Source organism: Panthera leo, chromosome D4 (genome assembly GCF_018350215.1).
Source record: "Panthera leo isolate Ple1 chromosome D4, P.leo_Ple1_pat1.1, whole genome shotgun sequence".
NCBI classification, from domain to species: domain Eukaryota; kingdom Metazoa; phylum Chordata; class Mammalia; order Carnivora; family Felidae; genus Panthera; species Panthera leo.
In genome coordinates, this window is record NC_056691.1 from 10,567,412 (window position 1) to 10,592,558 (window position 25,147).

Below are 25,147 nucleotides of genomic sequence, written 5' to 3' on the forward strand. Positions count from 1 at the left end.
TTCTTTGGGGCTTTTACAGAAGCATCTTCCTCTGCTTTTCTTAGTCAACCACAGCAAAGCCCAGGAAGGTGTAAGACGGGAGACTCAGACACCGAAGAACAGGTGACCCTACCCCAAAATGGATGTGGTCTGCCTTCTGGGGTTTAGCTAAACTTTCCAGTTAGACTTGAACAAAACAAAGTCACTACCTTCGGAACATGTGAGCAAATTCTCAAGCTGGTCTTTCCTGGACAGTGCCAGAAGAGAGAACATTGGGTGTTCACAGTATCTGTCACCAAGCAAAAGATCTTTTGGAGTGATTGCCAGCAATTGGGGGGAGGGGTGTGGATAAGGAAAGATAGATTAGGAGGGGGGTGAGGGGTACAGCAGGCAGGAGAGAGAAAAGCCCAGAAGGCACGTATGTGCTACCAGTTGCTTTCTTCCCTGACAACATTAAGCTGGGCTGACAACGCATCTAAAAACACCTTGTTTACATAGCTCATACCCAAAAGGATTTTATTATTTACATTTTATTTAGATGATAGGTTACCAGGTAGCGCTAGAAAGAAGAACGGTTAGACGCACCCTTATTTTTACATTTTTCTCCAAGCATTTACTCACTGTGATGTTCTTAGATAAGAGTAGGTAGCATCTATGCCCATAATAAACACTATAAAAACAAAATCTCTCCCTGTCCACCAAAAGATACTATGCGCCTATTTTTTGCTTCAGCAATTCTACTTACGGGAAACTACCTTCAAGACATACTCACATAAGTATGTATGGATACAGGCACAAGACTTAATTGCTACATTGTTTATAATAGAAAACATCACACCATCTGCTGACGTCACACTGACATCGCACCAAATGTTCATTAAAAGAACCTTCTTGGGGTACCTGGGTGGCTCAGCAGGCTAAACGTCTGACTTTGGCTCAGGTCATGATCTCACGGTTTGTGGGTTAGAGCCCCACGTCAGGCTCTGCGCTGACAGCTCGGAGCCTGGAACCTGCTTCAGATTCTCTATCTCCCTCTCTCTCTCTGCCCCTCCCCTGCTCGTGCCATGTCTCTCTCAAAAATGAACAAACATTAACAAAAATTACAAGAACACTCTTAACGTACAGAACATCTGTACAACAGGATACTCTGCAGCATTTGAAAGGAAAAATGTAAATCTAGATGTAGTGACATAGAAAGATATTCATCATCTGTATGTAAGTTCAAATGGAGGCAAAGTATATTATGAGTCTACTCAAAGGAACAAAGTTTATTTGCATGTCTATGTACAGAAAATATATGGAAGGATGTCCATCAAACTAAACAGGAATATATAGAGGGATACTGGGGTTCTTACTTCATTTTTAAAAGAACCAGAAGAGATTTTTTTTTAACGTTAAATATTTTCTAAATAAAAATAACATATAGGCAGCTGTGTTTCTATATACCAGGAAGAGACAATCTGAAAAGGAAATCAAAGAGACAATTTCATTTGCAGCTGCACCCAAAGAATAAAATACCTAAGAATAAATTTAATGGAGGCAAAACACTTGTACCCTGAAACTATATACCAATGCTGAAATAAGTTAGGACAGATATAACTAAATGGCAAGACATCATGTGTTCACAAATTGGAAAACTTAATATTGTCAAGGTGACAATACTATGAAAAATCATCTACAGATTCTGTGCAATCTCTATCAAAATTCCAATAGCCTATTTCTTCTTCTTCTTCTTTTTTTTTTTTTTTTGCAGAAATAGAAAAGTTGATCTTTAAGTTCATATGGAACTACAAGAGGCCCTGACTATTCAAAGCGATGTTGAAAAAGAAAAAAGTTGGAAGATTCACATTTTCCAATTTCAAAACTTACTACAAGCTACAGTAATCATAACAGTATAAATGGACACAAGGATAGACACACAGACTAATGGAAAAAAACCTAAGGGGTCCAAAAATAAACCCGATGTGACCAATTCATTTTTTTTTAAGTGTGAAAAGGCCACTCAATTGGGGATAGAGAATCCTTTCAATAAATGGAACAACTAGATACCCACATACAAGAGAATCAAGTTGGACCCTGACCTCTCACCTTATGAAAATTAAATCAAAATGGATTAATAGACTGAATTTAGAGGGAAAAACAAAATTCGTAGAAGAAAATACAGGGATCAGGGAGTCAGCATGATCAACCGAAGAAAAAATAAATAACTTGAACTTCATCAAAATATAAAAACTTGTGCGTGTCCAAAGGACATCACCAAGAGAGTGCAAAGAAAAGAACGGAAGAAAAAACCTGCAAATCATGTATCCGAGAAGGGTCTAGCATCCAGGATATATAAAGAACTCTTACAACTCAACAACAAAAAGACAACCCAATTTATTTTAAAGACAGACCAAATTAAAAATGGGCCAAGGACCCCACTGGGGGACGGGAAGGAGAAATGGACATTTTTCCAAAGAAGATACACAAATGGTCAGTAAGTACATGAAAAGATGACCAATGTCATTTGTCATTGGGGAAATGAAAATCACAACCACAGTGAAGTGCTACTTCCTAATCACAAGAATGGCTAAAGAAAAAGAAGGAGAAACAGCACGTGTTGGTAAGGAAGTAAAACAACTTAAAGTTATGCACTGTTGGTGGGAATGTAAATGGTTCAGTTTCTGGGGAAAAACAGTTTGACGGTTTCCCAAAAAAGTCAAAAAGAATTTGCCTATGACCCAGCAATTCCACCAAAGGACTGAAAATGGGGACCCAAATGCTTATATAGCCGTGTTCACAGCAACATTATTCACAGGCATCAAAAGGTGGAAAAAACCCAAATGTCCACCAGGTGAATGAATTGAAAAAAATTGTGGCACGTCCATAGAAGAGAATACTATTCAGCCACACGGTACAGCACGGATGAGCCTTGAAAACATGCTACGTGAGAGAAGCCAGACACAAAAGGTCACATATTCTAGGATTCCATTAATAGGACATATCCAGAATCCGTCAATTCAAAGACAAAGCAGATGAATGCTTGCCAGAGGCTGAGGGAGGCGAGTTAATGGGTACAGGGTTTCTTCTTGGGGCAATAAAATGTTTTGAAACTAGAGAAGACAGCGATGCAACACTGCGAATGTACTAAAATGCCACTGAACTGCTCGTTTTTATTCTTTATTTTCATTTTTTAAAGTTTATTTGAGAGAGAGGGAGAGCGCAAGAGAAGGGGAGGAGCAAAGAGAGAGGAAGAGACAGAATTCCAAGGAGGCTCCGAGCTGTCAGCACACAGCCTGATGCGGGGCTCAAACTCACGCACCGTGAAGATCACGACCCGAGCCGAAACCAAGAGTAGGACGCTCAACCGACTGAGCCACCCAGGTGCCCCTGTTCATTTTTAAATTAATCACTTCTCTGTTATGAGCATTTGAAGTCATTAAAAACAGAGTTGAAAAGAAATAATACACAGCTAAGACCCAAACACTAATTCCCCAGTGAGTTACCTTTCCCTGGAAGAATGAGCGGCACCAGGGCAGATGGGCGTTTTCTGCATCCAGACACCCACCCCTGCCACACTCTGGATGGATAAAGGACTGTTGCTGGGGCAACGACACATACAAACCAGCGGCTGTTAAGAAGCACCGGCCCTGGGGTGGCAAAATGACCCAGTGACTGACAATTAGCTCCCCCCCACCCCCAAGAGCCGAGAGGTCAGATATGGACATCCGAAGAGGTCTCACTCCCTCCTCTATTTACAGGGACAGGAAATGAACTTGGTGCTTCACCATCCACACACAGGACCCTGGGCAGGGACTTGGAACAGATGTAGTGAGCTGCGAGAGAAGCCGCGTGTTACCATTTTACCGAGGTCTAGAAATGAACACTCCCCCGTTCCCTCCGTACAAATCTTCCTGGGAGTCCTCTATCAGGAGGCACACCCTCAACGGAAACGGGATGGCTCCCATGCTTTTTGAGGTGGTGATGTGGGGTGGGGGGAGGGATGGGACAGGGGTGCTCCCGAGAAGGCAAGAAGTCTCCCCTTCCGAGCGCTCTCCCGGCAAGATGAATTCACATTCATCTCCCGGCTGGCCCTTCAGCCCCTCATTTTCTGGGTCAGAGAAATTAACTCTGAGTCAAATTACTCTTTCTCTCACCAGGGACCGAGGACTGCATTTTAATTTAAGCTATTTTCTTTGGCCATTTCAGTGGGGTTATTAGGAAACAAGAGAACTTCGGATCACAAAGCAGCTTTTCAAAACTCCTTAAAGTCAAATGTTTCAAGAATAAGAAAGAAGGACAACTTCAACTCATGTACCTTTACTTGTCCAGTCTCTTGATTAGAATAAAGAGGTTCTCAGCAATGAAAAGTGGCTAAATCAAGAGTTTCTTTTACATGTTGGAGGATGCGGGGATAAAGGCACAGGGGGTCTCAACTCTCCATGCTTTTTTTATTTATTTGTAATGTTTATTTATTTCAGAGAGAGAGAGAGACAGAGTATAAGCAGGGTAGAGGCAGAGAGAGAGGGAAATACAGAATCCGAAGCAGGCTCCAGGCTCTGAGCTGTCAGCACAGAGCCCGACGCAGGGCTGGAACCCACAAACCGCGAGATCCTGACCTGAGCCAAAGTCGGACGCTTAACCAACTGAGCCACCCAGGTGCCCTTCCATATCTTTATGTTCAATTGTCCACATTCTTGCTCAGTTTAAATGTCATGATTAAATATTACTAATGCTATTTTTTAATGTTTATTTATTTTTGAGAGACAGAGTGTGAGTGGGGGAGGGGCAGAGAGAGAGGGAGACACAGAATCTGAAGCAGGCTCCAGGCTCTGAGCTGTCAGCACAGAGACCTACACAGGGTTAGAACCCACAAACTGCGAGATCTTGACTTGAACCAAAGTCAAACGCTTAACCGACTGAGCCACCCAGGTGCCCCTACTAATGCTATTTTAAAAACTCTAGACACTCATGGATAAAACCCCATTCGATATTTTTAAAAATCCAAAAATATCTACCCTTGTGGATCTGAGTTTAAGGGATAAAGAAAGAAAAAGGCTCGTGAATTCTCTACTTCATTCCACTGGATCTTAAGACATTTCATAAAATATAAACAAGCTTGAGCTTATTAGCAATGAGAGATTTTTACAGTGTTTCTGCTTCACCTCAATCCTTGGCCGAGTGGTTTCCATCACTTTCTCGAGAGCTCCTAAAATGAGAACTCCACGTTAAGGTTTAGATTTAGAGACTTACAAAGTCAAAAAGAAATCATAACTCCTGCACTTTTAATCATCTACCCTCCTGGTCGATGATTTACCCCATACTTCCCACCAGGAAATGAAGAAAGTTTTGAGGAACGAGTTATTCCCAATGTAAATCTCCAGTCAGCCTCTGTCAATCATGTTGGCCTTTCCCCCAGTTAGCCTCTCTCCACCTCCTGCCTGAAAACTACACTACTATTTAATTGCTTTGTGACTTCACATTTTATTAAGAGGCAGAAAAACATAAAGAGTGAAAACAAGGAGATAAGCCCATGGCCGTAAATTGTCCCCTTATGCAATGAAACTTGCCTTTCTGGTGCAATAAGGTGGGCACTGTGCAAAACCCTGGCAGGGGCCATTCTGCACAAGCCCGGCGTCCCCATCACTTACAGAAACCCCTCCGGCTCTCTGGGGGGGCGTGCAGTGCCATAGATCAGAGGCCGGGGTGGTCAGCGGCTCACTTCGGCCTGCCCGTGTGAAGGGCAGAGGCCTGTGACTCACTGTGCTCTTTGCCCCAGTCCACCCTACACTGATTTCTATTCTCACGACCAAAAAAAAAAAAAAAAAGGCAGAAGAGAACGACAGAATGGTGAAAAAATTTAGAACCCGACAGCACCCCAATCTGTGAGCCCCTTTCCCCAGAAAGCAACCTGTGTGTTCTATCAGCCAGTGAAAACGCTTTTGCTTAATGTTCACTCCCATGGACGGAGAAGAATTTCTTCTTTCCCGCCCCACTGGCTTCTAAGTCCCTGTTTCTTCCTTTGCAGTGAGAACCAAGTCATTATCAGATGACACCACATTCCTGAGGGTGCCCGGACCCCTGCCCTCTGGAAGATGACATTCAGTGACTCACACAAACTAAGCAGGACCTGGTGTTTAAAGCCCTGGGAAAAGATCAATTAGTAATTTCTCTAACGTGCCGCCAGCTAGAAAACAAAGGCTTCAAGTGTTTTTGAAGCCCACTGATGTGCATAAGAAAGTGCGTTCATGACATTGTTCAGAAAAAGTATGCATATTATTTGTGGGGGATGGGGGAGAGACAGAGAGGGAGAGACAGAGAGAGAGAGACAGAGAGAGACAGAGAGAGAGAATGTGTCAAGATCAAACATTAATGAAGAATAAAAAAGCCTGGGAGCGCCTGGGTGGCTCAGCTAGTTAAGCATCCAACTTCGGCTCAGGTCATCATCTCGCAGTTTGTGAATTCAAGTCCCACGTCAGGCTCTGTGCCGACAGCTCAGAGCCTGGAGCCTGCTTCAGATTCTGTGTCTCCCTCTCTCTCTGCCCCTCCCCCGCTTGTACTCTGTCTCTCTCTCTCTTAAAAATAAACTTCCAAAAAATTTTTTAAAAAATAGCTGTGTGCTGATAGTCTTAAGGGGGAAAAGGGGATAAGGAGATGGAGAATGTCCAAGGGGATGACAAAACCTGGACAGGAGAGCACTCTCTCAGGTGCAGGGTGCTCTGAAAACTGGTGAATGGCAATGACAGTGAACCACTGATGTGCACTTCTGTGCATGGGGTCGATTTCCAAGAACTTTGCATAAATTCACCCGTGTACTCCTCCCAAGGACTCTGAGATTAGTAAGGACTATTATGATGAAGATTGAAGCATTACAGGTGAGGAAGAGGTGACTGTGTTCAAGGACACAGAGGTGGTGAATGGAGAAGCCAGGTGACCCCAAGCAGCCAGGTCCGGGGCTCTCTCTCGGGAACTGCCTCTCTGAACCAGATGGAGTCAGGTCCAAGAGATGTGTGTGAGCACACGTGTATGTGCATGTCTGCCTGTGTGTGTGCGTATGTTCAACAAGCACAAGCACATGGTCCTAGCAAAGGGGCAGCGCCTACAGAATTCTGGGGGCAGGAAAGAGCTCGGCAGGCTCCACGAATTGACGGGAGGCCAGGGATGCCGGAACACAGGGTTCCACAGACAGTGACAGAGGTGAGGCTGGAGAGCAGGCAGAGACACATCGCGTGGAGCCTTGAGGCCTTTGTAAGCAGACGGCCGTGGCCCCCGGGGGAGGGGAGCGCCAAGATGGACACACAGAACAGGTCATTCTGCTACAAGAAGGGGGAATAATTAAAGGCATTCCTGCCTCCTAGTGAATCTATATGGAAACCACAGGGAAAAGATCTCACTACCTAAATTAAATATTGACTTACTTTTAAAACCGCCAGACAGAGGGCGCCTGGGTGGCTCACTCGGTGAAGCGTCTGACTCTCAATTTCAGCTCAAGTCTCGATCTCACAGTTTGTGGGATCGGGCCCTGTGTTCGGCTCTGCACAGACAGGGTGGAGTCTGCTTGGGATTCTCTCTCTCTGCCCTTCCCCTGTGTACTCGCCTCACAAAATAAATAAATAAACATGAAAAAAAAAACACCATAAATGTCAAAGGCAAAGGACATAAAAACTAACAGTATTTTTATAATAAAAGAAATTTTACAATAAAAACACTCCTGCAGGGGTCCCTGGGTGGCTCAGTTGGTTAAGCATCTGACTTTGGCTCAGGTCATGATCTCACAGCTTATGGATATGAGCCCCGTGTCGGGCTCTGTGCTGACAGCTCAGAGCCTGGACCCTGTTTTGGATTCTGTGTCTCCCTCTTTCTCTGCCCCTCCCTCCCTCCCTCCATCTCAGTCTCTCTCAAAATAAATAAACATAATAAAAAAAATTTTTTAAACACTCATGCAAATCAGTAACAAAAAAGCAAACGTCCCTTTGGAGATACGGGCAAAGGACATGAACAGAGAATTCACAGAAGGAGAAATAGAACTGATTCATAAATATATGACCAACGCTCACTTGTCCAGAAAACTGGATAAAGTTTTTTTTTTTTTTTCTAATTCTATACTCTAATGTTAAGAAGAGTATGGGAAAGATATCTCTTGCTACTGTCAGTGAAATTTGTAAACTGGTTCAGATCTTTTCAGGTAATATACATCAAAAATCTCTTTCCTGAACTTATATTAAATATCATTTAAAAAAATTTTTTTAATGTTTATTTTTGAGAGAGTGAGAGCATGAGCAGGGGAGGGGCAGAGACAGAGGGAGACACCGAATCCAAAGCAGGCTCCAGGCTCTGAGCTGTCAGCACAGAGCCCGACCTGGGGTTCGAACCCACAGACCATGAGATCATGACCCGAGCCGAAGTCAGAAGCTCAACCAACTGAGCCACCCAGGGGCCCCTTATATTAAATATTATTAAGAGCAGCCTCAAAACTAGTTAGGAGGGTATGCATTGACATATATGTCCAGAGGAAATTTCATTAAGCACATTCCTAAACTAGAATCTTCAGCAACTTTAACTAATTATGTTGACAAAGACACCACCAAAAAAGAAAACTACAGACCGGTATCTCTGATGAACACACATGCAAAAATCTTCAAAACATTAGCAAACTGAATTCATCAATACATCAAAAGGATGTTTTACCATGATCAATGAGGATTTATTCTGAGGATTCCAGGTTGGTTCAATATTCACAATCCCATCAATGTGATACATCATCATATTAACAAGAGGAAGAATAAAAACCCTCTGATGATGTCAAGAGGTACAGAAAAAAGAATGTGACAAATTAACAACATCCGTTCATGATCAAAACACTCAACAAAGTGGGTTTAGAGGGAACATGTCTCAACATAATAAAGGCCATGTATGAAAACCCCACAGCTAATATCATATTCAATGGTGAAACACTGAGGGCAGCTTTTCCTCTGAGATTATGTACAAGAATGTCCACTCTCACCACTTTTATTCAACAGAGTACTGAATTCCTAGCCACAGCAATCAGACAAGAAATACAAGGCATCCAAGTTGGTAAGGAAGAAGTAAAACTGTCACTATTTGCAGATGACATGACACTCTATATAGAAAACCTGAAAGACTCCACCAAAAAAACTATGAAAATAAATCAAATCAGTAAAGTTGTAGAATATGAAATCAATACACAGAAATCTGGTGCATTTCTATAAACTAATAATGAAGCAGCAGAAAGAGAAATTAAGGAAACAATCCCATTTATAATTGTACTGAAAAGAATGAAATACCTAAGAATAAATCTAACTGAGGAGGTGAAAGTCCTGTAATGTGAAAATGGTAAGATACTGAATCAAAGAAACTGAACACAACACAAATGGAAAGATGAGAAGAATATCATTAAAATGTCCATACTACCCAAAGCAGTCTACAGACTCCATGCAATTCCTATCAAAACATGAACTGCATTTTTCATAGAACTCAAACAATCCCCAAATTTGTACAGAACCACAAAAGACCTTGCATAGCTGAAGCAATCTTGAAGAAGAAGAACACAACTGGAGGTATCACAATCCCACATTTCAAGATACGCTAACAAGCTGTAATAATCCAAACAGTATTGGAATGGTAGAAAAACAGACACACAGATCAATGAAATAGGACTGAGAGCCCAGAAATAAATCCACATCTATATGGCCAATTACTATATGACAAAGGAGGCAAGAATATATGATGGGGAAAAGATACACACTTCAATAAATGCTACAAGCACAAGAATGAAACTGGACCACTTTCTCACTCCATACACAAAAATAAACTCAAAATGGATTAAAGACCTAAATGTGAGACCTCAAACCATAAAACTCCTAAGTGAAAACATAGGCAGTCACCTCTCTGACCTGTCTTACAGCAACATATTTATGGAGATGTCTCTCAGGAAGGGAAATACAAGCAACAATAAACTACTGGGACCACACCAAAATCAAAAGCCTCTCCACAGTGAAGGAAAACATCAACAAAACATAACCTACTGAATGGGAGAAGGTATCTGCAAATGACATAACCCATAAGAGGTTATTATTCAAAATATATAAACAACTTATATACAACTCACCCCCCCCCCCCCAAATAATAATAATCTGATTAAGAAAGGAGAAGACCTGAGTAGACATTTTCCCAAAGAAGACATTCAGATGGCCAACAGATACTGTGTGGATATGTATGTGTGCGTATGTATGTGTGTGTATACATATATAGACACATATACATACATACAATGAAATATTACTCAGCCAGAAAAAGGAATGCAATCTTGCCCTTTCCGACAACATGAGGGACCTAGAAGGTATTGTGCTGAGTGACCTAAATCAGAGAAAGACAAATACTGTATGATTTCACTCCTATGTGGAATCTAAAAAACAAACACAGAAACAAATACAAAAAATAGACTCTTAAATACAGAGAACAAACTGGTGGTTCCCAGAGGGAAGGTGGGGGGAGGGTAAAGCAAAATGGAAGAAGGGGATTATGAGGGACCAACTTTCAGTTACCAAATAAGACAGGAAAACGAAAAGGTACAGCACAGGGAACAAAGTCAATAATATTACAGTGTTGTCTGGTGACAGATGGTGGGGAGCATGGAGTGACGCATAAAATTGTCAAATCCTCTGTTGCACCCTGGAGACTAATAGAACACTGTGTGTCAATGACACCTCAATAATAAAACACATAATGCAGCAATGACTACCGATAGAGAGAGGAGTTTACACTGCATCACGTAAAGCAAGTTGCATTGTTGTATTTGAAACTCTTATTTAGGCAGATGCATACAGTAAAATCTCTGTAGGACGTTAACAGTGGGTACTTAACGGCACCAAGACTGCATGTTTCAATAGGTCTTTTTAAAATTTATCTACATGTCTTTAATTTTTCTACAGTCAACATACATTGCTTTTAATAGTAGGCAAAGAAAGAATCTCGACCGGAACATAACAAGGCTGAAGTGTCTCATAAAGGGGGTCAGAGACAGGAGATTCAGTGTAGACTGAAAATGAATCAGGAAACGGTGTGGCAGAAAGGGACTTTAGGAAGCATCTATGTAAGTCTAAATCCTCATTCACTGATTAAGAAACCATCTACCCCAACCCAACTTCATTCACCCACTGCCTGATGATAAGCACAGCCCTGGACAAGGTTTCTAGAACTAAAAACTGAGAACCATTGCTTGTTTATCCAAACTCATCCTAACCCTGCCCCACACGACAAGAGTGCATATATGTGGTCGCTGCAGGACTCAACTTCTGAGGGAAGGGTCCGCCGAGCTGGAGCCCAGACGCTACCTGTCTTCCACGTCTTCCTTCCCCCCTTCCTCCTCTCTGGAAGGATGAAGCCCCTCCTGCCTCCCCCACCTCCCCCTCCTTACTGGGTCCCTGCCTCCTTGTCAATTGTCTACATTTTTCCTTATTCCAGTGTCACTGTGTCCAAGCTTTCCCTCCACCCTCACCCCGACCCCCCCTCAGGTGGCATCCCACTTTGCTCCTTCCTTTTCCGGCACATCCTAGAGCCAGGTGTCTACACCTGTCCCTCCTCAGCTCATGATGTCAGGAAGCACCAAGAGTAAGGTTTCACAGTCAAGAAGCCTGGAGTACACATGTCCACCTCTGCCAATGACCATCTCCATGACCTTGAGTGAGCAAGTCACTTAATTCCTCCTTCCCGTGTAAAGCAAGGTGAGTCACAGGTGCCCCGGCTCCCTACAGCTGTGTCATGAGGATCCGGTGAAGCAATGCGTGGGAAAGTGCTCTGTGAGCTCTTTAGACTGACTTCACACTCCTGTTACTACGGTCTCCTCGTCACCTGTGACCCGTCAGCATGGACGGAGGCAGGGATGGTGACGTGGGACCTGCAAGGGTGCTCACAGTGTTAATACTAACGACACAACAGGGGCACCTGGGCGGCTCCGTCGGTTAAGCGCCCGACTTCGGCTCAGGTCGTGATCTCGCGGTCCGTGAGTTCGAGCCCCGTGTCAGGCTCTGTGCTGACAGCTCAGAGCCCGGAACCTGTTTCAGATTCTGTGTCTCCCTCTCTCTGACCCTCCCCCATTCATGCTCTCTGTCTCAAAAATAAATAAATGTTAAAAAAAATTTAAAAAAAATTTTTTTTTAAAAAACAACAAAAAAAACCCCACTAACGACACAACAAAGTGAGCACGGTAGACTCTGCTGTGAATCATAAATTAGATGATAATCGTGTCATTCCAAACAAGAATAACCTCTGTGATTCCTGCTTTGCTTTTTTATTTTTTTTAACTTTTTAAGGATTATTTTTGAGACAGAGAAGGACAGACAGCATGAGCAGAGGAGGAGCAGAGAGAGAGGGAGACACAGAATCCAAAGCAGGCTCCAAGCTCCGAGCTGTCAGCACAGAGCCCCACGTGGGGCTCAAACCCACAAACCGCGAGATCATGACCTGAGCCGAAGTCGGACGCTTAACCACCTGAGCCACCCAGGCGCCGCCCCCTTTTTTAAATTATAGGAGCATAGACTTTTGGAAGGTGGTAAGAGGTGACAATTAGCTGAGCACATCCCAAGAGTCAGGCACTGCTCCCAAGCACCTTACATCGGTCATCACCTGCCACCATTACAAGAGACATTTCAGTATCATTTCCCTTTTCCTGTTGGGGAAGCTGAGGCAGAGGAGTCCCGCCATGCGCTGAACCCAGGCGTCTAGCTCTAGCTCCCTGTCCTGCAAATCATCCGTGACAAAATGAAGACTGGGGTGGGGACCAGGCAGGTGGCCACTGCTCTAAAGTATTAGAGGCAAGAGTATGGACCTGAGCAAGTATACCTAGCGTCTTTTAAAAAAACAAAACTATTCAAATTGCAACCTACCCATAATGCTGAGGGCTTGGGGTCACCAGATACCCCTCGTGAGAATATAAACTTTTGAGACCATCAGCAAGGTCAATAAAAAACCCCAACGTTCCCACATCCCCACGGACTCTGCCAAGCTGCCTGTAGCAGTATGTCCTCGGGAAATAATGGATGTGCTCAAAAGTCGCACGTAAGGAGGCAGGGAAGGGACATCATTCTATCGCCATGTAACTGAACAACATACGCTGTAGAGAAAAAGGAATAAGCATCTTCTTAAGGAGGAGAAGTAGGTGGAAAAAAGCCCACTGGTATGTTCTGAGTGGGTTTACCAGCCGTGTGAGAGGTTTATTTATCAAGTCATGTATCTGAACCTCAATTTTCTTACGATGGGGATAAGAAAAAACCCACTTTACAGGGTGGTGAGAATTCACACATTGATATAAGTGCTTAGGATAGAGCCTGGCCTAAGGTAGACATGTGATAAACGTTACTCGTTTGCACATATCTAGCAACTTAACATGCAACACACACACATCATTACCAACATTTGTAATATGAATACTACAAGTCATGCACTAAAATTTTAATAGGCATTATCCCTGCAAGTGAAACAACAGCCTTTTTTCTTTTAAATTCTCTGTTTTCTAGATTCTCTTTAGTTGAATAAAGCCAGCAATATATTAATGTTTAAATATCTCCATTTTTCCCAAGTAGCCTTAATAATACTCCTTTCCATCTATTACGTTTCTCTAAAATAATCCACTTTCTGCATAGTGTGTTTATGGAAATAGGGTACTTCTGTTGATTTAATCTGAAGAGTAATACATTTCCCCTTTATTCTTCAGAGCCAAACAGTTTGCTCATATTTCTTCCGATAAAGTCCTTTCTGCCCTCTAATACATTTGCAGATGAAGAGTACCCCGAAAGGATTTTAGAGCATAAAAGGTAGGGAGAAAGAAGGGATCAATGTCTCCACAAAGCAAAGTTAAAGGACACAACGTGGCAAGTTAAGGACAGCCATATGGAAAAAGGACACCTCACCTCAATTATGTAAGGCCGGAAAACTACCGCAATCAATATTTCAACTCCATTCCCCTAGCGTGGTCAAAAGATGGAGACAATTTGATAGCTCGGCAGTCCATCCGGTGCTGCGACAATCATTCTGGAAGAAAAGGAATCTCGTTGAGGAGAACGGGATGGCAAAATATGCTTGATTACTGGAGACAGCTATGGAGTTGAGAAATGAGCAGAGTTAAGCCATTTTCCGTGATTGGGGGGCGAGGTGGGGGTGGGAGGGACGGGCCAGAATGACAGGGAGCCTACGAGCTCATGCAGGCATGGGTCCCCCTCGCTCTCGGTAAAAGCTGGGTTGCTTGCTCTTTCGGTATCTCCCCATCGCTTCAAACACAAGGGCTGTTCCTCCCAGCCTCTCACTGGCACTTCCAACGCTGTTCAGGTGTTTGTCGGCGGGCCTAGAAGCCGGCTCAAGAATACCATTCATTTTCATATTTTGGTATCTCTGTCATTTCAGAGTCAGACTACTCCGTAAGAAGCACGTGGCCTTTCCCAGAAAACCAGCTCCACCGAGGATTTTTCTCGGCATGTGGCAGTTCCCTGGGATTAAAACCTTGGGATTATGCGCAACCATCCCCCATCCCAGAGTGGTCCAGCACCACTTTCCCTTGAACATCCCACTGTTCCGTGCCCCGTCTTTCTCACTCCGGTCCACCACGCCTGGCGAATACCGGGGCACCCCCAGCCGCCGACAGCAGCGGCCTTGACCCTGGCCTCTCTCTGCAGACCTCCGCCCGCCCACTCTCTTGCAGACCCGGTGTCCCTGTCCTCTAACCTCTGCCACCCTCAACAGCCCCCTCTCTCCTGGGCCTCATCTTTCTGGGCTATAAAATGAAGAACGGATTAAAATGTCCTCCCTCGATCTTCAATGTGCTTTGAGGTCAGATGTCCCCGTGCTTACGTCCCGCCCCAGCCGCTTGGCAGAATTTACACAAGTCCTCACAAAGGGGGCCAGTTGACATCTACCCCTAAGGTTGCTGTAACAGGAAAGACTACGAGATCCAGGGCATGGGTTACAACACATGCTTGAGAAATACTGGTCATTCCCACCCCACCTTATAGGAGATCTCCAACTCTCGACTTCTCTGGTGTCCTCATTTCGAAATCCAGCATTCCTTACATGAGGATCCTGGGTGGCAACAATATTCTCTTCCATCAAATATCAACTCCTCCACGGACTTTCAGAGGCTTCCATAACCTAGCTCTAGTTTATCTTATCTTCCTCCAGCTCACAACAAATAATTCCGGTCCTAGTCAGGCTCAGTCTTACTATGTTCCAAAGAACACACCCTTGAGCCTTCCTTTGCTTCATTCCTCATGCAAGACACTGCTCTTCTTATCCCTTCTGTCAAAGCCCAGCTGAGCCTGTGGCCCCAGTGATGCCCATGTTCCAGACGCTTGAACCCTCACAGTGTCTTAGTGGCAATGTCCATTGTTTTGTGTTTATTAAGTATAGTGGTCCAGCTGGAAAGGGACCGCTCTGATCATTTTAACTTAGTTTTACAGGTTAGCATGGACCACAAAGCAACCCAGCATTTTTTGGATAGCTTTGTGAGTGCTTTGTGAAATTTATATGCCTTTGTGCCTTGAGGTAATAAGACTTTTTTTTTAATTAACTCCACTTTCATTTGCCTAGAGAGGCTCACACAGGAGCCTGTTTCATCAGCGATGAGGAAACCGCGCGCAAACCATCCAGGGGCCTCCTCGCGGAGCCAGGAGAGGAGCTCTAAGTGCGTCCCATGCCTGTGGATTTTGTGTTGAAGCCAATGTGTTCGGATTTGAAAAGCCATCTTGCGATAACACTCTCGGCAACAACAGGACTCACGGTGGAGAGAAAGAGGATTGGCTGCTAGGCTTTTACCTCCAGAAACACGACGGCTGAAGTTCCAGGACTAAAGGAAGCGTGATGACAGAAGACACAGCGAAGGATCAAGGGAGACACAGGAGGAAGAACTTAAGGAGGAGATACAGAGCGAGGGGATACAGAGGCAGAAGAAACAGCATGCAGGTGCAAAGACCGCTAGCCCAGGGAAAGATGAGCGACGTCGAGGGCTGCGGAGGGGGACAAACACGATGTCACAGAGTTGAGCGCCTAGTAAGGCAGCCACAGGTGACCCCTGAGGACAATTTGTCATAGGGGCTGGTCCAGGATGCAGACCACAGGGGACTGAGGACAAACCAGGAGGGCAGACGGAGACCAGCAGAGACACTGTTATCAAGAAGTGTGCTAATCAAGCCACCAAAACAGCTGCTTATCTCGTATCCTGAAGTTCACCGGACTTCAACCAATAAAAACGCCTCCCCCCATGCATGCCCTCACTCCTCGCTTCTCCACGGGCACAGAGCTCAGTGACCAAAAATAACCGACGGCAGACCCTTCCAACCTCTCTCTCCCCACACCCCCCGCGGTGCCTGGTTTTGGCTCTCTAAGACACCTTCTAGAACTAGTCAACAGCCACCTGCTATCAACGCTCAGCATCTAAATTCGATTGTCCGGCCTCAGGTAAATGCCAGTTATCTGTTTATCAGAGGGAAAAATGAACCCAGACGCTAAAATGAGTCAGTTGAACAGGAACAGAAGTGCAGACTCAGGTCAGATACCTTTGGGTGAACTATATCATTGATCCTCAACTGTCAGAAAGAGAACCTTCAACTTCTACTTCCTTCAAAAGCATGCTTGTTCTTTACTGTAAGTTTAAAAAAACAATCAAATATGAATAAAGAAAAAAAACGATCAGCATTAGCCTGTTTTTAATCTTCTACTTTGTTACGCGTGCATGATGCATTTATAAACACAATACACGAATGTGTCTCTATTGACCTAAAAAGAGACTCCCTAGCAGAAGGATTTCCAGCTGTGTTTTTAGTAACATTTCTCTCTTAACAGTAACACCAGGGACTACTCCCGTCTCCCTGCCAATACTAAGCCAGGTTAACAGCTTCTGCTTCATTGGTTCCTCTGGTCCTTCTACGTTCTGTGTTAGTCAACTCCCCTCTCTCTCCTCTGTCACATGTCTTTGCTGCTGAAGAGCCATTCTGGTCACGAGATAAATATTTCTGTTTAGGAACCAAGGCTACTTTATCAGCCACTACAAATGTAACCCGTGACAGTTTACTTTCCAACATTCCCAATACCCTCGAAGGGTCCTCCGCTGGTTATAGGTTAGCGACAGCTAGGGTAACAGTATACATGTGAACCTATGCTTTTGGCGGGGGTTAAGAAGCACTGTTGCATAAATATTTTAAGTAGAGCCTGTACTGAAATTCTAGATGAAGAGGCATTCACCGGTCCTCTGTGACATGCTGGGGGCCCAAGGTAGCAAATTTTTATTGACGCTGTGAGCAAGCCTTGCCATCTGCTAGGGGGGGTCTCCAAGATTTCACCCTAAATGTATCCCCCTCCACACCAAATGTTTCTATTTTTTTTTTTTTTTTAATGCATTAGCTGCGCTGTGGGCCAGGTAGTGCATGACACAACGGCCAAGGACGGTGGGTGCTCGGTGAAGCTGTCTGCAGTCACAATTACTCGTCACTTTGGGAGCCCAAGGGCACAAGTGCACAGTGCATGTGCACCAGGCGGGTGAGTTTCCCCGCAGCAATATCACCACAACCAAGTCATTCATCTCCAGAGAAGGGAAAAAGAAACCTCTCCCTAGGCTTTCATGCATGCACTGAAGATTTATGGAAAATGCTTCGGGATGTGAAGGCTACTTCTCCAGAAGAAGCAGGTTTCCGGACTGCCCTGGGAAACAGCCCAACGATAGATGTCCCTGTCCCCCTTGCTGGTGTGGGGCAGGGACAGCCACCCACAAATCTGGAGCCCTGAGGAAGAGCAGGAGACGCCCCCAAAGCGGGGATCCAACCGTGGGTGACTGCAGCTCTAGGAGCGCAGGGGAGACAGAGCCTAGCCTCTGCCCGGCTGCGGCCAGCATGGGGACAGTCCCCCTGTGGCAGCAGCCTCCTATATTCGTCTCTCCCCATTGCCCTCATTGCTGTGGCTAGAGGGCTCTAACTTCTCTGCTTCGGGGAGGCTGCAGCCAGATTTTGTCAGGAGAACAGGGCTGGAGAGGAAAGCAATTGTCCCCTAAGAAGAGTCTTGCGGGAGGGCTGAGTGGGAGACGTGGAAGAGCACAGGACTGCACCTGCTCGGTCGGGGTGGCAGACACGCAGCAGGCCGGAGGGAATGGCAGGACTCCTGCTGTGACAAAGTACCCTCCCCAGCCTCAACTCTCACCCAGAAGCAGCAGGGACCAGTGGGAAGAGATGAGCCAAGGGTGGGGGGATGGGTCTTCCAGACCTCATGACATATCATAAGAATGTCGAAGTCTGGGGGGCACATGGGTGGCTCAGTCCAATGAGCATCTGACTGCGGCTCAGGTCATGATCTCGCGGTTCATGGGTTCGAGCCCACGAGCTGTGCTGACAGCTCAGAGCCTGGAGCCTGCTCTGGACGCTGTGTCTCCCTCTCTCTCTGCCCCTCCCCTGCTTCCACGCGCGCTCTCTCTCTCAAAAATAAAATAAACATTAAGAAAATAAAAATAAATTAAAAAAAAAAGAACTTGGAACCCTGGCACAACCTTGCTGGGGTGTGTGGGAAAGAGACCCAACGTTAACCTTTCTGCTACCACCCTGGAGTAGAAGATGAGTGGATTGAGAAAAATACAGTATGTTTTTGCACCCTTGAGTCTGTGGACCAAGATTCATTCTCAACTTGAATTAACAACTCAATGAGCAAATGAGCTCATGATGAAGGTAAACGGCTTAACAGCTAGTAACCTATATATTTTTCTGACACTATCAGTTGAAATGCATAGATCTCCGTCAGATCAAGATGCCATTCAGAGTAAAGGACCCTTTGAGAGCAGAGGCTCATGAGGCTTTTGCATCACGCAGACATTTACTGTGAATTTTGGCCTTGCTCGTCACCAGAGATGTTTTTAAAGGCGCAGCACTGACAGAGACAGGTGTCACTGGAGGCATCTCCTGCTGGCATTGACGAGGCCTCATGGGGTGGAGTCACTTTGGAAAATTCACTGTCATCCTTGACCTTGATTCCCAGTCTGGCCCAAGGTCTCTTAGGTCCAACACTGAGCTTTTCTTGGAGCCAAAGAGGATTCCTCCCCTAGAGCGTGAAGTTAATGAATAAATCCACAGCAACACGTTCATGGTATGCGTGGGGGGGATGCTTCGGTCCCCTCCACATGAACTACTCCCTTCTTTGGAATTTTCTGATCCAGCTACAGGGTCAGAGGGGACTCTCCCGTACTGCCTCCCGGTACACACACATCTCACCCAGCCAAGGCCTCGATGGGCCCCACGGAGGCATCAGACCCATGCTAAGCAAGATGCTTCCTTCCTCGGGTTTTCAGCCAGGCTCCAGATGCAGGTGGCTCTGCCCACAGAAAGAGCTGACGTGCAGAAAGGTGGGGTGAAGCTGAGGGTAGTCGAGACAACAGAGTTCTCCATGTTCCCTGTGCTTTCCCTTTGAGCCTAGGTTTTCTCTGAGGGTCCTGGATTCCTTGGGGGTACTTTGGTATCCTGAGAAAGCCCTCCTTAAGTTGGTTTTGATTCTCACAGCCAAAGACGCCCAGCTGAACACCATCCTTTCCCTGTTACCATGTTCTCCAGCAAATAATCAGATGTTCCTTGCTCCTGTTCCTTGCCTTGCTCGGTGAGCACTGGACCAGACCAGAGAAGGGAGAGCCAGGCTCGGGGGTGGAGGAGAGAGGTGGGGGTGCCTGCTGTAGACCATGTTTTGAACCTGGAATACCTCCAGGTCTAGGCCTCTCGTCCATTTTCAGCGTGCCGCCCTTGCCCATTTGTGCCTCCCTGAATCCTATTTTTCTAGGCTTGCATGCTGACTATTCTACTTTAGCTGACGTTTACTTACGTACACACATACATACATACATATATACATTCCATTTCTCCTCCTGTATTCAGCTGTACTATTTCCAGCTGTAGACATTCTATGAAGTCAAGATACAAAGATAAACCCCCAAGAGGGACGTGAGTGCTCTGCTCAGTGCCCACTCCTGGTATAGGCTTGTCATCTCAGAGGTGGAATTTTTACCACAAATTGAGCCTATGTTACAAAGACAAGTTAAACATCATACAGAGATGGGAGAAAACGGTCGTCTACAGTAACATCAGGTTTTTTTTCATAGAAAATTGGTAGGGTCTGGTACCTTCTCCCATAAACATGCACGTACAATTTATTTATTTATTTTTTAAGTTTATTCATGTATTTTGAGAAGAGAGAGAGCATGCACATGTGTGAGCAGTGGGCAGGGTGGTGGCGGGGGGGGGGGGGTGGTTAGGGAGAGAGAGAATGAGAGAGGGAGAATCCCAAGCATACTCCATGTTGTCAGCATAGAGCCCGACATGGGGCTTGAACCCACAAACTGTGAGATCATGACCTGAACCCAAATCAAGAGTCAGATGCTTAACTGACTGAGCCACCCAGGCATCCCTACAATTTCTTGAGCTGGTAAAGAATAGTCCAACTTGGTCATGGGTATCTTTTTTTCAATTGTCATACTTGATTTTATTCCTTAAAAACTTGCAATGATGTTGTAACAAAGTATAAATCTTGCTGTTTATTATGTATGTATTTAAGAAAAATCAATGGTGAGAAACACTTTTTTCTTTTTTTTTTAAGTAGGTTTCACGCCAAGTGTGGAGCCCAACGTGGGGACCGAACTCAACACCCTAAGATCAAGGCCTGAGCTGAGATCAACATTCAGATACTTAACCCATAGAGCCACCTGGCCCCCCATTGTGAGATATATTCTCCAACTGTCTGGGGGGCGGGAAATTAAAATATATTTAATTTTTAAAATTTTAAAGAGAGGGTTCAATAAAAAAAGCTTTTCTCTTTTAAGATTAATCCATCAGAAATGAAATCGTTAACTGACATGTAAACTTTTTTTTTTTTTTTTTACCCTTCGTGGCTTGACAAATGCAAATGAAGAAGAAGAAGAAGAAGAAGAAGAAGAAGAAGAAGAAGGAGAAGAAGAAGAAGAAAGGAAAATGACACACTCAAGAGACTGCACAGGAAAAAAGGGCATTCAGTCATCCAAAGTATAGTTCCTTACCTGGTATCTACATTTTATAAAAGAGGAAGAACATTTCCACTTAGGGCAAAGAAAACAAAACTACTTGTATGTGTGTGACCCAATCAAAAAGTGCTTTCTCTCTGATGGGGTTACCAAACTTGGCTCGATTCTGCCACTTAAACCGTAAGCCCCAGGATGGAAAGTTCCATACCTTCCAGCATTTCTCTCCTTTTTCAGTTCTCTGTAGAGGAAGTGACTACATCTGGGAGTGACCCGGGGGTGAGGTGGCAAGAGACCCCTTCGTCGGACTGAGGGAGGGGTGTGCAAGGAGGTAACCATTAGCTATAGGCACTCTGTCAGGCACTCTGGAGAATGCCACATGTCAAACATCTTTACTTCCCGAGAAAAGTATAACAAAAGGTACCCTTAAAAGAAACCCCAGGGGTGCCTGGGGGGCTCAGCTGATGGAGCATCAGACTCTTGACTTCGGCTCAGGTTATGACCTCAGGGCTATGGGATGGAGTCCTGTGTCGGGCTCTGCGCTGACACCGTGAAGCCTGCTTGGGATTCTCTCTCCCGCTCTCTCTGCCCCTCCCCCCTCTCAAAACAAAAACAAAACCCCCCAAAACCCCCAACACCGAAAACCACTGGTTCTCAAATCTAAGCATAAATCAAAATTGAAAGCATAAATCTATTAAAGCACAGACTTCTGGTCCTCACCTCAGAGTCTCGGAGTCACCAGGTCTGGGGTGAGTCCTAAGGACCAACATTTCTAACTAGTTCCCAGTTGATGTTGCACCACTGCTGATGGTGAGGTTGGGGGGGGGGGGGGGGGAGGGCGGGGCAGAGAACCACTGTCTTAGAAAGAGAAGCAAATGAAGGAGCTGAGCTCTTTAGCTAAGGATACAATCTTTGTGTTAGTAGCCGTTGTGTCAATATCCACTGATAGGGAAATTCATTCAACAGCAGTTTACCAAACCCCTTAGCTACAGGGAATCTAATGCTTTACGAGAAGGGCAGGGTCCCTCCGGCCCTCCTCCACACACCCCAGTAAAACTACTACTCCAGGAACCTCTGTATCTCCAACGCACAGCCTCCAGAAGGAACCGAAACAGAACTCCCGGTGGTTATCCGTCAAAGGACCAAAGCGAATGTCTGGAGCTGCCGTTGAGAGTGAGAGCCCAACTAGAAAAGGATGAAGAAGCCAGGAGGCATGAGGAGCAGAGGAATGGCACACAGTAAGGGCACGGGAGGGAGACGGAATCCAGGAGACCTCTGCTTCCTGACCTACCCTTTCTCTGCACCTTCATCAGTCAGGTCCAGGGAGCCTGTAAGGGTTTTCTGTGCCAGGGCCACCAAAAGTGCTGCCCTACTGCCTGAGACCCCAAGCAGATCTATCACCCTGACGACTCCATGCACCTAGAACTGCATAGACAATGACAGAGAGACAATGCACCAAACTCGGGCTTTCCCGACTCAAGAATGTGTCACAAATACATCAAGGGCGGGGCGCCTGGGTGGCTCAGTCGGTTAAGCGTCCGACTTCGGCTCAGGTCGTGATCTCGCGGTCCGTGAGTTCGAGCCCCGCGTCGGGCTCTGTGCTGGCAGCTCAGAGCCTGGGGCCTGTTTCGGATTCTGTGTCTACCTCTCTCTCTGACCCTCCCCCGTGCATGCTCTGTCTCTCTCTGTCTCAAAAATAAATAAACGTTAAAAAAAAATTAAAAAACAAAAAAACAAAAAAAAAAACCCCCAATACATCAAGGGCTTTAAAAATACAGACTGCTGGACTTAAACCTGCTGAGTTTAATTCAGGAGATCCAGAGTGAGGCTTAAAATGTAAATTTCTAACAAGTTCTCAGACGATGCCGGTGATGCTGGTCCAAGGATCATATCTCTGAGAACCACTTGTTAAGCTATTCCTTGCCATTAACTAGAACACTATCTTCTTTAATTACGTTATTACATGAAAGAGAAACCTCATACGTAAAGGACTAAGACTACGGCTTTTGTCACCAACCACGTGGTTTACCTCAGGCAGGTACTGTACTTTCTCCATGTTTCCATTTTCCATCCGTGAACTGAGAACACCTACCTCCAGGATACTGTGAATCTGACTAAAGGTTATTACTGTGTAATTTAAAAGATGTTACCAAGTATCAGCTGCTGCACAGTCCTGACTGTAATGTGTAACATTTAAGTACTCATACCCCTCACTTACCCGACAGAATGGGAGAAATCTTTATCTTTTAGAAAAGATGAAGCCCAGATGTGAGTCTTGCCAGACTCCACAATAACCTGAGAAGATGCTTTTGATTATTCCTCATGAAGATAAAAATTACTTCAATCAAATTCCATTGTATATATAAAGACAAAGCAGATAGAGTGCCTGGGTGGCTCAGATGGTTGAGCGTCCGACTTCGGCTCAGGTCGCGATCTCGCGGTTCGTGGGTTCGAGCCCTGCGTCAGGCTCTGTGCTGACAGCTCAGAGCCTGGAGCCTGCTTGGGATTCTGTGTCTCTCTCTGTGCCCCTGCCCTGCTCATGCTCTGTTTCTTTTTCTCAAAAATAAACATTAAAATTTTTTTTTCAAAAGCACAAAGCAAATGCACACAAGTTTCAATTTGAAATACACACTGTATTTTTTTTTTAAAAAAGAGAGACTGTGTACTTTAAGGAAAGAATGACAAAATATAATGGCTTCTTCCCAGTTGAGAACACAGGGTGGTACGGGTGCCCGTTTCAATACTAACAATTCTATAAATGCCAGATTTCAATCTTGGGAAGAGCAGGGATCAAGGCTCATTTCCCCAGAGCACCCTTGTCGACTGGGTCAAGCAGTAAAGTTCACCAAGAAAATTCTCTCCCAACCTCATTAATTACCAGAGCCCAGGCTCTGGCATTTTGAGAGAGGCAGCTGGCGACCTGCCCACCCAGTACCCTACCACTCCTCAGCCTCTATGGAATATTACATGCACAGACCTCCCGTCACCTTTCTCAAGAGAGGAGTGGGTCTGCTTCCAAATACTTGCAGTCCAGGGGCCACACGAGTCAATGCTAGCGATGGTCAGGGAGTCCTACTCCACAAGATAAAACGACTCCTTCCACTATAAAGGTGAACCCAGGGGGCGCCTGGGTGGCTCAGTCAATTGAACATCGGACGCATGATCTTGGCTCAGGTCTTGATCTCCCGGTGTGTGGGGTCGAGCCCCGAGTCAGGCTCTGTGCCAACAGCTCAGAGCCTGGAGCCTGCATGGGATTCTTTCTCTCTCAAAGTAAGTAAAATAAACTTTAAGAAAAAAAGATTTAAAAAAAAAGCCAAACCCAGGTTACCCTGGCAGACATCCTTGGAAGCACACAGCAGAAGTGGAGGGGTACAAACTCCTAGCTGAGCCTCTCATTGAAGCTAATTAAAGCGATCACAAAAACCGGAAGCGTGTTGTTCATCTAAAGTCAGCCCAGCCTCACATGAGACATTCGCACCGCGTGTATGTATCTCCATCACCTCGTCCTGTAGGCAGCCTGGCCTTCCTCAATCAGTCACTCTCAGCCCAAGGGGGTAATTCCTCCCACTCTTCACTCAGGATTTCCAAAGCAAACATCCATCCGTCTCGGGGGAGGGGGGTGAGTCACAACTCTGTCAACTAGGTTAGCACTTTCTTTAAAATACAAACAAAACAGTGCTGTGACTTCTATATTCATCGTTACCCTTGCCACCGAGAGTACTCTCTCCTGACCATGACTTAGGTTACTTCCAACTTGAACCAACAAAGAAACAAAAAAAATCCTGGTTTTTAATTTATGAGGTAAATCTACAGACTGGTAAGGCAGCAATTTTAAGTGATTGATCTTGGCTGTCCACCTTTTCAAGTTACCTTTCATTCTTTGACTGTCAAGAGTGTCCTTTGGTAATGGCACGAACTCATTTAGGACATAAGACTAATTACAGTGTTGTCGGCATCATGAATTCTCCAAGTTGGACTCCCTTCTACCTTGTCAGGAACTATCATTTATACCAGCTCAAATATTTTTCTCAAAACATGGGAGAAAGAAAAGTTAATTTCCTGTTAAACCTAACCTTCACTGTATTAGGACATATATTATAATGTTCAATGAAACTGCACAGAATAAAAAACCAACTCCTGGGGCCCTGGCTGGCTCAGTCAGTAGAGCAG

The 25,147-nt window shown here is 45.1% G+C and overlaps 1 protein-coding gene across 2 annotated transcripts in view; it reads right to left on the bottom strand.

The window, feature by feature from the left end:
• The window catches only part of KANK1 (KN motif and ankyrin repeat domains 1), a 211,079-nt gene that overhangs the window by 126,205 nt on the left and 59,727 nt on the right, over positions 1–25,147 (bottom strand). For both annotated transcript variants that reach the window (XM_042912049.1, XM_042912047.1), the window contains exon 2: positions 13,887–14,007. The gene's annotated coding sequence lies outside the window, so the exon portion shown is untranslated. The remainder of the gene's footprint in view (positions 1–13,886; positions 14,008–25,147) is intronic.